The sequence below is a fragment of the Protopterus annectens genome, chromosome 13.part0 (genome assembly GCF_019279795.1).
Source record: "Protopterus annectens isolate FY-2018-M chromosome 13.part0, PAN1.0, whole genome shotgun sequence".
Taxonomy (NCBI): domain Eukaryota; kingdom Metazoa; phylum Chordata; order Ceratodontiformes; family Protopteridae; genus Protopterus; species Protopterus annectens.
This window is the reverse complement of record NC_056747.1, coordinates 570,560,747-570,575,437: the sequence shown is the minus strand read 5'-3', so window position 1 is coordinate 570,575,437 and position 14,691 is coordinate 570,560,747. Positions and strand designations below refer to the sequence as shown.

Genomic DNA, 14,691 nt, shown 5'->3' with positions numbered 1-14,691 from the left:
CGTCAGTCATGACAACAGTGGGAAGCTAGTACGATTTCATAAACAGATGGCATAATCGAGCTGCGAACAAATCCTAATAAGAATAAGGTAGAAAGTATTGTTTTTATTTGAATTCATTTTTTGTCTCATTTAGCGTATGGGAGTACTGTAGTGTTACTCGTCACTGCATATTCGTTAGCTGGGTGATGTTTCTTCCCCCCCCCTCCTTGAAGAACTTTATAGGGAAATTGAATAATGAAACTAGCACCCAGAAGGAGTTACGGCCTTTGCCTGACCACAGTGAGAATAATAAGTAAATGCCATAAATACATTTTGTTGTTATAATTACGTTACAGAAAACTTTGTTGTGTAGTGGGTGGAAGTTACTTTCCTTAAAGCTGAATGTTCTTGACGAATTTGCTTCTGTGCAACATGGTTTGTTTTGACCAGAGCTGCTTCACCATGTTTGTATTGCCCCACGTTTGTTCGGTAAATTTCTTGCTAATTGATTTGACAGTACTTCTACTTCTGCAGGTCTTTCTCAGGTTCTTTCAGCTAGAGATGGATTGTTTACTTTTTTTTTTTAATTGTCGCATAACATTGAGATAATTGCATGTTATAACTCCCAATGATTCATTTACTTCGTAATGAGTTTGTGGCACTTCACATATTTGTTTGCTTGGTTTATTTCTTTTTATGATTTGTTAATGGAGTAAGTCAGTTGGACTTGTGACCCTTTACAGACCCAGTCTGGAGCAGAGGTATATAAAACAGTTACATAAGCTGTAAAGTGACAAACTCTTTACAGCTAAAGTAACTGTATGTAGCACAAGAAAGCTTGATTCCACATCAAGCAGAATTTGCAGTAGTAGTAATGAAGTCAGTAATCAGATCAGTAAAAATATATATAAATAACCAAGACTGTCTTGTCTTGTAGTGTCTTTTGTAAGTACAAGGATACTACTATGTTAGTCATTATGTTCTGAGTTTGAGTATTCACATTTGTTGGATCCGTAGCCGGGAAGGATATGTGTATATATATATATATATATATATATATATATATATATATATATATATATATATATATATATATATATATATATATATATAATACACATTAGACTTTATTACAGAATCAAAGAGCTGTATAGGACGTAGTAAAAAGGTGAACAGAAAAGTATGCAGGTAGTATAGTACATACGCAAACATCTCAGACAGAGAGAACACTGTTTAGAGGCCTGCTTTATATATTAAGTGTTAGAAACAGTGTTTTGGAAATGGTTACTTGTGACAGAGCATAGCTCATTTGCATAGTTTGCCTTTCTGAACAAAACAGACTAGTTATGCACACTTGTGGTAATTAGTGTGAGATGAAACGCACAAACACTGTGCTCCTATTGTAAAATGTAAGTAACAAAGCTGTCCCTGTTGTATCAGGTTGCACTTGGGAACCCTAGCTGCATGAGTGAAATGCTTCAAGTATAATTAGTAAGTACATTTCTTGCAGTCCTTATGTCATTGCAAGTCGTCATTTTAGTCCTTCATACTTTTATTTTGACTGTGATAATATATTTGAATGTGTTCATTTTTGGTTATATGGTGTATATTGAAGAATGTTTGTATGCAGAAACATAGCCAGAAATCTACATTTTGCTGCTGTACCCACCTATTTTGATATATATACTTGACCCTCAAAATGTTGCCACTGTACCCTTTTATAAAGGGTAACATTAATTTCAGCTGTTGTCACTTACAACTATAACTAAAAAAAAAAGACTACTTTTATCACGCAAACATATTTTTGTATGCCAGTAAATGACATGTAGTAGTTTAGACTGTTCTAAACATTATGTGCTGTTTGATCCATAGTGTTTCAAAAAAGACTATTAAGAAAAAATGTACTCATTTGAATACACACCATGAATGCTTGCCTAGCTGCTTCCTTGTTTGTGCAGCCACCAGATTCCTTGTGGTTTCACTATACTGATTTTCCCCCCTAAATTTGAATTATATTTTCTTCATTTTTCTAGTAATTGTTTGTATTTTGAAAGGGTATACTTTACTAATTTTTAATGGTGCTTTGGCACTATTATGCATTTTGTGCTTCCCTTTCATTACATCTTACTTTTTTGTTTAGGTATTTTTGATGGGTCATACGCAGTTGTCAAGCTGAACTGAACAGATTTTTTTTGTGTGTATTTTAGAGTAAAGGGCACACCCACCCCACAGTGCTTGTTGAGCTGTGTAGTACCCCGATCCACAAGGAGCAGTTTAAAAGTTGTTTAAGCATGTGACCGTCCGAGTTGTGTGTTCCTTCTCTTCTGTAATTAAGTAGTGCTTCCCTGAAGTAAACCCAAGATGAGTGTGTGCATACTAATTCAATGAATGATTTTGGGGCATGTTTGTCATTAAGTAGGGTGACACTTAACAGGTAGCTGTTTTTACAAATCTCTGCTAACATGCAAAGAAACTAGGAAAATATAGTGCAAGCATACTTGAGGAAATGTTATTTTCTTGCTTTGACATTTATTCCATGTCCCCATAGAGAGTTGTGATAGTTTTTTCGGAGTCATTTTTAACTGTGGAACTTTTTCTTTGCTATGTTGTAACTTTATATTGGTAATTTGTATGTTTTGACTCCATTGGGTTGGTGGAGGTCATATCTAGTGATGTTTGAGCTGTTGTCGTTCTTATTGGAGTTACTCATATATGCAAACTAATTTTTCCTTGCCCAGCAGAGAGGCTGGACCCTAAACACTCCCATCTAAAGCTACCCCTTTATCACCAGAGATCGCCTTCTGGAGGCGTAATTAACAGGTAAACCAAGGATTAAAGCAGCTTATGGCACTTGCACCTCATATGTTTACATCTCCACCACCTCCGTGATTTGCACCTTACAATATAACATTATCAAAGCCTTAAATCTGTTTTACCACCTAGCTTCTGTTTTAGGGGAAATGTTAAGAAGTAAATACATAAAATACAGTAAATATAAGGCCCTGTATTTTCTTTGCTGTAGTTTTTCACATCTTTATCTTGTCCGCTAGAATACTTTCATAACCCCACAACATAGAAACCATTTACCCTATGTAATCAGTGTTTGGGACCACATTGTCACTAGTCCTATGCAGTTCTTTACATGCCCTCTTTCAAAGTTACCAGTCAAGAATCACAGTAGGCTACTTAACTGTTTCTGACCACATGTAAAATCTGTACAACAAATACTTCTAAAGCAACTAAGTTATCTTTCTCAAAGCCTCCAAAATGTCCTAGAGCCTTTTACTCTCTTTCTAATTTTCTTACTCCTCTTTTCTGTGGTAATACTTCATTTCCATTTCTAGCAGCCTCAACTCATGTTGCTGCCTATTCTTAGGCGTACAAAAGCACTTGTGAATCAGTATGTCCAGTGGAAAATAAGCAATTTATTAAAATGCCAGCAAAAAACGTAACTCTAACTGAATCACCACATTTTCGTTTCAAGACTTCTACAGATAAAATTCCACATAAAATTGATGCCTTTATATATCAAAAAAATTCCACTTATCAATTGGACACCCTCCAATAATAGTCAAACACTCATTAAAACAAGTTACAGATTTAAAAAAAGTAATCGCAGTACTTCTGTATAACCCCTGAAAGGCATTTCTTCAAATAGAAATTTAACTTTTTTTAAATCTCATCAGACTGAATATGCAGATGTATTGCATGTCATGCACCCTGCTTAGTTTTAGCTAAAATCCCATTGGCTGCAGTACTGCAAAAAAAGCTGATATACTTATTGGCTTTGTACTGGCTAAAGATGTGGAAATGAACCCTTTCCCCTTAAGCCAACTTTTTTTTTTGTTGGTGGAGGCTGTCTGTGAGACTCTGTAATCTTGTGTCCCTTCTCAGCAACACCCCATCACTATGGAGGCTGCAAAACAGGTTGTACTGTAATGACCACAGCTTCTTAATACTTATCCCCAAACTGCACGAATCCCTTCCATTAGTTCTCAAAAGCATAATACCCTGAGTCAGCCTTGTATAAAATACTGTAGTAGTAATGGGTTGATAGCTACAGTTGCCCATCTGGATGGATCCATTCAACTAAACTGAACTTCTTTCAACTAATAGATCTCAAAATGTTTATTCTTCTGGTTACTGTCTGACATTGAAAATGTTCATGAGATATATATATATATATATATATATATATATATATGTATATATATATATGTAAGCGTTTTGATTTACATATATAAACTCACTCTAGTTTTTTTTACTGTACATGTTTTCTATTCTTCTGTGGCCTACTCTGATGACTACAACAGAACAATGACTGAAATCCATCCCCTTTCATTAGTGTGTTACCCCAGTAATCTCCTTATTACTTTTTATGTACACACACACACACATGTAAATGTGTGTGTATATCTCTCACACACGTGCATATATATATATATATATATATATATATATATGTATAAAATGCATGTATGTATATGTGTGTGTATTTTCTTGAAGAAGGTGCCCCTGAATTTATTATCTGGTCATTATTTCATAAAATGTTAGTCTGTTTCTGTGGTAATTTTATTCTTTGTGTGTGTGTGTGTATAATATATATATATATATATATTTGTGTGTGTGTGTCTGTGTATGTATATATATATATATATATATATATATATATATATATATATATATATATATATATATATATACACTGTCACTTTTTAGCTCCTTTCCCTGCAAGACCTAGCTGTTGGCTGTGCTACCTGCACTCAGTTGGACGGTTTACTCCATAGGTAGAGGAGTCAGGAATATATGGGAAGGTGAGAGTTCTGCAGATCATTAATTCTGCATGAAATGCCAAACACTATATATCCTACACATTCCCTAAAGCAGCTACCATCACAATACAATCCCTCTAGCTTCCACAACAGTTATCAAAACAACTACAAAATCACTCTCCACACAAGTACATACACATTCTTACTAGGCTATCAAAATGTATTCACTATATCAGTCGCCAACTATGATTGGCAGGTGACATGCACCCTAATCTAGGCCCACACACTCCCCTTCCTCCACACCCCCATCCAATAACCCACCCTTACTCTCTAGACCAAAGAATAGACTACTCTTACTTAACTTAAACATACGTAGCATTAATAAAAAAATACATCTACTACATACTCTAATACACACCTATTCCCCCAAATCTACTATCCCTAATTGAAACTTGGTTAAAACCTAGTACTCCCGACAGTGAATTCCTTCCCCCAGAGTATAGGTTCATAGGTTGGTATTAGGCTATCGGCCCTAGGGCCTATACAAGCCTAGTCATAACAATTCCATGGCTATTTCTTCCCACACTATTTACTTCCCTGGACCCCTGTCTAGCAGGACGACTGACACTATAATGTAATACGTAATGATAGACTTTCAAGAAAAGGGGGTGGTGTAGCATTACTTTATAAAAACAACCTAAAGGTCACCAGTATTGACCCTCCTATACTCCCCCTCATGCCCTCAGAACTGCTACTAGCCAAGCTTGAACTAACCAACAAAACATCTATATTTATTATAATAGGATACATGCCACCAGGCAATAACATCCCCACCCTAGAAGCCCTTTTACATTGGTCCAATCAAAACCTACCCCAAGAAACAATTATCCTAGGCGACTTTAACATAGACTGGCATACATGCTCTAGTTCCAACCCCTCCAACTTCATAAATCTGTATAATTTCTCCCAAATCATTAACTCCAGTACAAGGCTAGGTAATAATAAAAGCAAAGAAAGTCTCCTAGACTGGACCCTAATAAACATTGACAGTATACTTTATCAAGCAGGTGTCCTACCAGACACTATCGGTGACCACCAGGCCATCATCCTACTAAAACTCAAATCCCACACCAACTCCAAACCTCCAACCTGGACCATTAGAAACAAAAGAAACTTTGACATAAAATTTAAACTTGAACTACAATGCCAAAATTGGAATCTTCTAAAGACCCTCCCATTAGACGAAGCAGTTGAACTAGTTAACATTAACTTTCTAAACATCTTAAATACCCATGCCCCTCCTCACACAAGCAAACAAACAAAAAATTAAAATAGCCCCCTGGATCACAAGTACCACTAAAACCATGATAGCCCAAAGAAATAGAGCGTGGCATCAATGGAGAGACAATAAAACCATAGCAACCAAACAAGAATTCCAAAAACTCAAAGGAAACAAAAAAACTAATTTTATTAGAGAAACGAAACTATTTTCTCAATTTGCAAAATTGACACCAAAACAATCCCCCAAAACTCTGGGCAGGACTAAATACACTACTCTACCCCGACAGACCAAGTACCCCAACACCAGCCACTGTAAAGGATAGCACTAACATTCCAGAAGCCTTCAAAAGATTTTTTCATAGACACCATCTCAAAACTTGTTCTTCATCAACCGACACCACCCACTACTAGCAACTCCAAGCCTGATACCAATATCAAATCCACCTTCCAATTCAAACCTGTTCCCACAGATTATATAAAAAAACTATTGGGTAAACTCAAACCAACTAGCCATCTGCCGATAACATTCCAGACGAATACCTCCAAATAGCTGCTAATGAGATAGCCTATCCAGTATCAATTCTCATGAACAGATTAATAATAGAAAGCAAAATTCCAGCAGTCTGGAAAATAGCATATGTCACCCCACTACACAAAGGTGGGACCTGTACTGACCTCACCAGCTATCGCCCCATTGCCATATTATCCCCACTAGCCAAAATATTAGAAAAATGTATTCACCAGCAATTTATGCAATACCTACTTCAAAACCAACTTCACTCCAACCCAACACAGATTTAGACCAGCCCACAGTACAACTGCCATCCTCTCATTTACCAATCTAACATCAGCCATATTTTTAGACCTATCAAAAGCCGTTGACATGGCCAACCATCCCAAACTTCTGGAGTCCCTCTCAGACCTTGGACTAACTGCTAACTCACTAGCCTGGTTTTAAAATTACCTAATAGGTAGACAGCAAGCAGTCAGGTGGGACAACAAACTATCCACACTGCTCCCTATTACAATTGAAGACCCCACAAGGATCAATTTTAGGCCCACTATTATTTTCCATATTCATCAACTATCTGAATAAGATCACCCAAGATGCAACTGTCATACAATATGCTGACGACTCAACACTAGTCTGCATAGCCATCAACCCCCTCACGCTCCTTTTCAACACCCAACAAGTCTTCAAAACAACTGAAGCTTGATTTCTCAGTAAAAACCTGTTCCTGAACCCAAAAAAGACCAAACTACTAATTTTCAAAGGAAATAAATCCAACTCAGACACTGATTCTTTCAGTATCACATCTAGTGATGGTACCATTATCTCCTCGGATTCCCACACAAAACTACTGGGTGTTACTACTGACAACAAACTGAAGCTTGACCTCCACATAAATCAAACTTTCAAAAACATACACAGAAAACTAGGCAGTCTGTACAAAAATAAAACTTACCTAAATCAACAGACTAAAATGACCATGGCCCAAACTCTGCTAATATTCACACTTGTATATGCTGCCCCCCATCTTCACCAACCTATCCAAAACCGGAATTAAAAAGATAGATACATGTTACAATCAAATTGTCAGATTTGCCACTAATGCTCCCTACCGTTCCCATCACTGCCAATCACTATACCAACTAAATTGGCTTAAACTTCAAAATCTCATTACATTCCACCAACTAGTTTGTGCAAAAAAACTCCTACTATATCCAGACAAAATACCAACTCTATCTAATTTACTTAAAATACGTGAAAACCCAAGACAACTACACTTTAGTAGCAGGACCTTTAATCAAAATCACCAGGTCCAACAACTCGGCAGGAGACTCCCTATTTCCTACCTACATAGGCAGAATCTGGAATGCACTGCCCCCTGATATTACCTCAGCAAATTCTGTCACTAAGTTTAAACAAGTACTAAAGGAATACCTTCTTATCAATAGGCAATGCCCATGCCTTCCCCCCAGGCTGACCTGTACACCTTTCTTCCACAGGACCTTCACTGTCAATATCCAAATACTAATTTACTGCATATTCTACGATTCTTAACACACAGTCCCCATCTACTAGCAGTTCTGCTGTTCTCTTGTAAACTCTATGGGCAAACAATAAATACTTTCATAATTTCAAGAAAAAATTACTGCTCTTACAACTAACGTGTCATGATAATGACACTACAATTTGCTGCTAAAATATTTCTTCTCTATCTACCTCTAAAATGTGGAACCAAAATATATTTTTTTCTCTGTGCATTTCTAAAAAAAAAAAAAAATTGTTTTGTAATCATTCTCTGTATGTGTGAAATGACGCTGTATATTTTTGCATGCCTTTGTATATTTACAAACTGTGGAGCTTTTCTCCCCGGGCCTCCACTGAAAATGGATATTTATCCAGTCAGATTCTCCCGGTCAACAAATGTAAAATAAATCTATCATTTAGCTCTGCCAATCACAGCAAGAGTTAGGAGGTAGGGAGAGGGCCAGCTTGCTGCTCCTCTGGAGTGGCCTACCACCTCTTCTTTGGTGGAACACCTCCCCTTCCCTGTGATGGCTCCCTAAGTTCTGCTATAGCAGCTGTCCGAGAGGAAGTGTGCTTTCACACTCTGAATTGCACTTTGCTCTTTGTGCAACTTACTCACTGCAGCACAGGCTCAATATTCTTGAGTTCTATGAGGTAGACATCTAGGCCAGATATGCCACCTATATTTTTTTCCTGCTTGCTAGCTATTGATAGGGCTCATAACCCCCTCTGCCATTGAAGAGTCTAGGTAGGCTTTGTGCGTTTTAAAGATCTCTTTGAGGATGTTCTTGTGGTTCTGTATAATGGTACAGAAGGCTAAAACTTAATACTTAAGAGGAAACTGTGGGAGTATGGGATGCATATCCTTTTATAAGGGTAATAAACAAATGGAGATTGCCATGAAGTTGGAAGGCAGGAAATCAAGAGGGCATTAAACCACTGGATTGTTTTTCTTTTGAGCGGTTGGGTGGTAATTGATGGTGGGTTTAATGTAAACATTGGCAGGTACAAATCCTAATTTGAGAACACTGGACCATACTGGGACTTCAGTGTAAAAAAAAAAAAGAAACTTTATACTAATTTTGTAGTTGGTGCTCACCTATCAGTGTCTGTCAATGTAATACAGTATGTCTGAGATACATTTATGTATTACTGAAATAATTCAGTAATGGTAGCAGTGTACTTTAATTTTAATACTATACATTGTTTCTAAATATAATGTAAGTAGTTTACACTTTTCAGAAAAAAAAAACTGTACTGCTCTGTAAGCACTAGATGAGGTGAAAGAGTTTGCCATGCTGCATTCTTTGTTTATAATAGATGCACACAAACTGGGAAGCATCTAAACACTCTTTTTTTTTTATCAACAGGGTGGAAATGCATGCGGTTTAGTGTTCTTAATTGCTCTAATCTTTAATTCAGAAAAGTGGACAAAGGAGGTACAGTGAAAATGGATGGTGCCTATGGTGGCCTGACATACAATGATAGGAATGGGGGATTTGCTTATCCAAGGACTTGTTTACTTTTGTACTTTGAGTGATGCATGCTGCTGTCTGTACCTTATTATTTATTTGGCTACCATCCTTTGTGTGTGTGTGTAATCTACTTTTTCTTATTTGAGATGCATTTTGTTCGTGTTCCTCCTTACCCATTCATATGCTGGGTCACCCAGGTCCTTCACATCATTCCAGTAGTTCCTTAATTGTACTGGTTTCATACTTGTTTTCCCTAGATAAATCCATTTTACAAGGAATGAATCATGTAGGATACCTGTAAACAGCTTATCGCCAGGTGGGCCTAGATTGGCAGACTATGGTTTGGGATCCTGCAACACTAGGATAATTGGATCTTTTCTATACCCTACTTCCCATTTTCTAAGTTTCTTGCTTGCTAGCAGATGTATGTTTTTCCAGATGACTTACTTTAAGGAGACTGTTTCAGCACACTGCAGTGTAAACCTGCCTGCAATCCCCATGTGGGTTGGCTTTGCTGTTGCATGTCCTGCACTTAATTATACTAACTCTGATGTTGCACATACACAGAAGAGGTGGAATACTAGGGATATTCCATCTTCTGAGAGTTTGTGACCTCAGAGCTGGTGTAATTATTTAAGAGAAGTAAGCTTATGTGTGTTTATTTTTGGTTATGTTCCTCTACAGAGGCCAAATGTGCAGTTTATGAAATAGTCGTCTGCTTTCAAATGTTTGTTTTCAGTGTCCCTTTTCTTCAAATTATCTCTCATGTATTTGAACTGCAGTTCTCAGAACGTTACACTTTGAAAAAACTACTGGGTTTTCTAATTGCAATACCTTTGGAGTATTCCCCTTATGCCTACAGTCAGCTTGGACTTGGCTTGCAGAAGTTGTGCCCCCACCCTCCACATGAAGATGCATTAACATTGTAACATGCCAGTGCCATGGCATTGATGAATAAACTACTGACTACACCCTAAGTGACCCAAGTTTGATTAGTGTATTGGATGTCTAAGGCACTGGCAGTGAAAAATGGGCATATCCATCCTGTGGGGGTGGAGGGGAGGGTTCATGTGTGGGGCACACAAAGCAGTTAGATTTTTCTAATGGAGACTGAAGTGCTACAGAGGGTGGGTGGGACTTCCTTTTGATGTCTTCCATTTGTGGAAATGAGGGTGCACTTTGGTGCTGATGCCTTTTGCAAGACCCACCATTGGGGCATATGCTGGAATGGTTATAAGTAGAAAATATGCTCATGGTAGCAGTTTGACATTGTCCTGGGATGCCTCAGTCTCCTTGCTGGACCCAACCCTAATGGAGAGAAAGTCTGGGGCATCACATGTAAACTGGAGCCACTGACTTAATAGGGTACATGTTGTGAGCTGTCTCGGGAATATGCTACATATTCATATTGAACAGAGTAAAACTGTTACCAGCTTTAAGGTGGAGCTTGATAATTTGATACTTCTTGTTGCGTTGCCCACCTTGGAGGCAGGCAGTGCCTTATGAGAATGGTTGCTGGTAAGGCTTTAATGTTCCTTGGAGTGGTCTGTTTTGTTTATTCTATGAAAAGCTAGCCCCAAGTCTGTAGCTTTCTTATGTTTTCCCTTTTCTTTTTCTTTTTATTGAACAACTCTTTGAAGTTTTACATTCCTTCAGGAGACAACCATGAACATATGAGCATGTCCACTCTTGGGCAGTTTGTTTTTCAAGTATGACATTGTCTGCTTTTACTCAGTTTCTCCCCTTGTACTGCATTTTTTTTTAACTTCCATCAGTGTCTGCCAGTCCTGTAATTTTTGAGTACCAGAATTGTGAAGCCATGTCTGTGCCTTTCTGGACTGAAGTGGTGCATGGTTTCCAGTCTTCCTTCACAGTACTCATTTCTAAATCCCTAACTGACTTTGTTGCCTGTTGTCTTCTAAATCCCTAACTGACTTTGTTGCCTGTTGTCTTTTTTCCACTTTGTGCAGCTAATGTGATCTTCAGAAGTGGACAAAGTACTGCAGGTGTTCTCTATCCAGTGTTCTGTAAATGGGCAAGATGGCATTTCTGATCCAGGAAAACCCCTTCCCTCACACTGGTGATGCTTCTCAGACTTTGTTTAATTTTGGCTACTCCCCTTCTGTACTGATGCAAGTAAGTCATGTTGTGGAGTTTGTTTTGTGCCCATGTAGAGTTTGTGCTGTTTTTTTTTTTTTTTTTTTTTTTTTTTTTTTGCTTGCAAACCTTCAGAAATTCACTAGTGCGACTGCTGGGACTTTTCTGCTTTGCTCAACACTCCACTGAGTAATCTCGGGCTGTTCAAAACTCCACCCTTTGGAAAGAGTATACTGTGCTCAGCTGGGCATAAAACAGCTGAATTCCTTCACTTGTTTCCCCACTGTATGAAAGAGCTGATAGCTGGCTGGCTGTTTTTATTTTTTTCTTAATTCACCATTTTTATTTAAATGCCATCCCTTTTTGTTTCCCATGGATTCTGAAATTGGGTGCCTGTTTGGGAAGAAAATCCATTAGCAGGTGCCCATGTGGTATGTCTGTTATGTTTGGGGCCTACCCATGGCACAAGTCATTGTTCAGTTTGCAGGTGCTTCAGCACTGCCACTTGATAAGTGGGGTGAATGTCTTCAGAGTTGTGTAATGGCAGAAAAATTAAAATACTCTGTAAGCTTGGTTAGACTGTTCATAATTATCTTTTTCCGTAGCTCACCAATTCAGGAAAGAGGGGAAGAAAAAGCATTAGCATAATAAGCAGAACAACAAAGACATGTAATAATGATTCAGCCTCACCCCACTCAATCATGTGCAGGGCTTGTCAGCTCAGCTTTTAGGTGTTCAGCTAGCCTGGGCCATCATGACCCCCCCCCCCCAATATTCTGTTTGCACACTGATGAAGACTTGGTAATTCTGGCAGGTAAGACTTTCGTACTTAATGCTGCCTTTTTTTTTTTTAACCCCACTGTATGTCCCTAGCACAGCCAGTACTGGTTCTTTTCTAGCAGTTGGTGAACTAACAGGCTCTAGCTAATACTTTTCCCTTCACTTATCCTTATCTGGAGTGCACTGCACTGATTACTAGTAGCTGGTGTTGGTTCTCCTATGTGTCTTCTTTTTTTTTTTCATCACCCTTTCTGGCTTGAACATTTTAGAGCTAACTGCTTCTTAGGAAAAATCTGCCTTCCAGTACTCCTTACATATGGTTTCTAGGCTTCAAGTAGCAGCCCAGCTGTTAGTGTTGCATGGTGTAGTAATGTTTGGACTGTAGCAGGTCTCCCTAATACATGTTCACCAGATGCTGACTCTGGTGTTTCTGTTAGGGACACAAGCCTGCTTGCCCCTGCACCCAAGGTTTAGATGTCAGTGTCAGCCTTAGTCTGCCAGGTGGCCATGTCATTGTTTCGTGGGCAACATTTTTTTCTGCCATACATTGGTATTAATGTTGATTCCACTGGATTTGATGTATTAGTCAACTGCTTTCATTTCTGAGAAGTCTCTGCATTCACTGTCAGAGTCCTTATTTTTTTTTCAGCTGATGAGCTTTATGATATGAAAGTGTACCCCCCATTTGCCCGTCATGTAGACCGTGCCCCTCAGGTTCTCCTGCATTTTCAGTTTTTTTATTACTTGTAGATAGATACTGGTAGCAGCCCCAGTCTGAGCTCACCCTGTTGCTTCCCAAGGTTACCTTTTGTAGTATTTCTGTACAGAAACTGGCTTCCAGCGTATTCAAGAGCTTCTTGTCAGAAGGCCTGAGCAGAGTAATCTGAAACTCTCCCCATGAACCATCATACCATGCTAATGAGGTATGTGTATTATGGAATAAGTCAGACATAGCCTCCTACTTTTTGTGTATTAACTTGACTCTTGAGAGCCATTTTATCAGGAGGGGAGGTGGGGTCAGGACTTTGCAGCCTTGCTTTAGTGATGATTGAATTAAGTGTACTGGATTGAGTGTTTCTACCACTTGTTGACACTTTAACGATCTCATAAATGTGGAACACCCTGATGCTGTGGCCCTCATTCCAGGGCAGTTGGACCTGATTTTCTGCACTCCTGTACACTGGCCCATTTGACCACAAATGATTGATCTTGACCATTTGGTTTCAGCTGTAGCCCTGACGAAGAACTATGCTCCTAAAGTGCAAGTTGTCTGTCCTGTCGTATTGGGAGTTAGAGGTTCTGGACAGACTTGGAAATCAGGCTTAGGCATCCTCTTATTTAAGTGGATGCTAAACTACCTGATGCAAAAGCTGTTTTTCTAGAGGAACTGTTAAGCAAGGCTCTGGTGCAGTGTTTGACCTACTGATGGAGCAACACGGACAGTGTAGAATAGTATCTGACATTTTCTGATAACTTTACCTTCCTTATGGTCCCTGTTGCAAGTGTAATGTAGTTTGTAGCTATTGTCAGTTAGACCACTGACTTAAGGTTGAGCTGTTAAATGAGTTGCTTCCTACTGCAAGAGGTGTGAATTTTTTTTTTTTTTTTTTCCAGCCTACATTTGCCCACTATGTGACATTGAGCTAGTTGTTTAACCAGATGGTTATTTGGAGAATCCGGGAAATTGGGCTAGGCTCTTTAGTGGTCTGTTGGAATGCATGCCTAGGAATTAACTGTGAACCACATGCTGGTGGAGCTGCTGTAGCTCTGGGCTAAAATTCTTGGCTTTCTTTTAGAGACTTCACAGAGGAGGAGTAGTAGTCCAGGAAGACTTTACTGTTTGCGCAGGAATTAGGTGAAAAGGCTATATAGTAGAAGGGTTGGACTAACTCATGTCTGAGTGGATCTTCTGAATCAAATGAATCTTTATCTAGGTCATATTTGTTGTTGGAAGAGACTTTGATTCTGCAGAAATACACAGGGCCATCAAAATTGGCAAAAGCATAGTTAACAGGCTTGTGCTAGCCAGAAGCATCGGGAAATTCCAGGCTATTGTGTGGCAGCAGGGCAGCACAGGAGTACTGCTTCAGAGTGGTTAGCAGTAGTCTGACACTTATTCAAAACTGCCTTCTCCCTTGTTTGTGTGGGGCTGTGTTGGTGTCTGGCACATGGCTAAAGGAAATGGTGGCTAAAGGCTACCTGTACAGTTCCTACCCATAATAATCTTGCACATCCCATCCTAGACACTGCTTCCCCTCCCTGCTACAGAAAA

The 14,691-nt window shown here is 38.8% G+C and overlaps 1 protein-coding gene across 5 annotated transcripts in view; it reads left to right on the top strand.

Annotated features, from left to right (window-relative positions):
• DTX2 (deltex E3 ubiquitin ligase 2) overlaps positions 1–14,691 on the top strand; it is a 1,297,167-nt gene that overhangs the window by 373,526 nt on the left and 908,950 nt on the right. The window contains exon 1 of one of the 5 annotated variants that reach the window (XM_044054221.1): positions 6–87. The exons of 1 other annotated variant lie outside the window; for it this stretch is intronic. The gene's annotated coding sequence lies outside the window, so the exon portion shown is untranslated. Of the gene's footprint in view, positions 1–5; positions 88–133; positions 293–14,691 lie in introns of those variants that run through there. 3 more of the 5 variants (XM_044054218.1, XM_044054222.1, XM_044054220.1) reach the window with 3 other exon arrangements.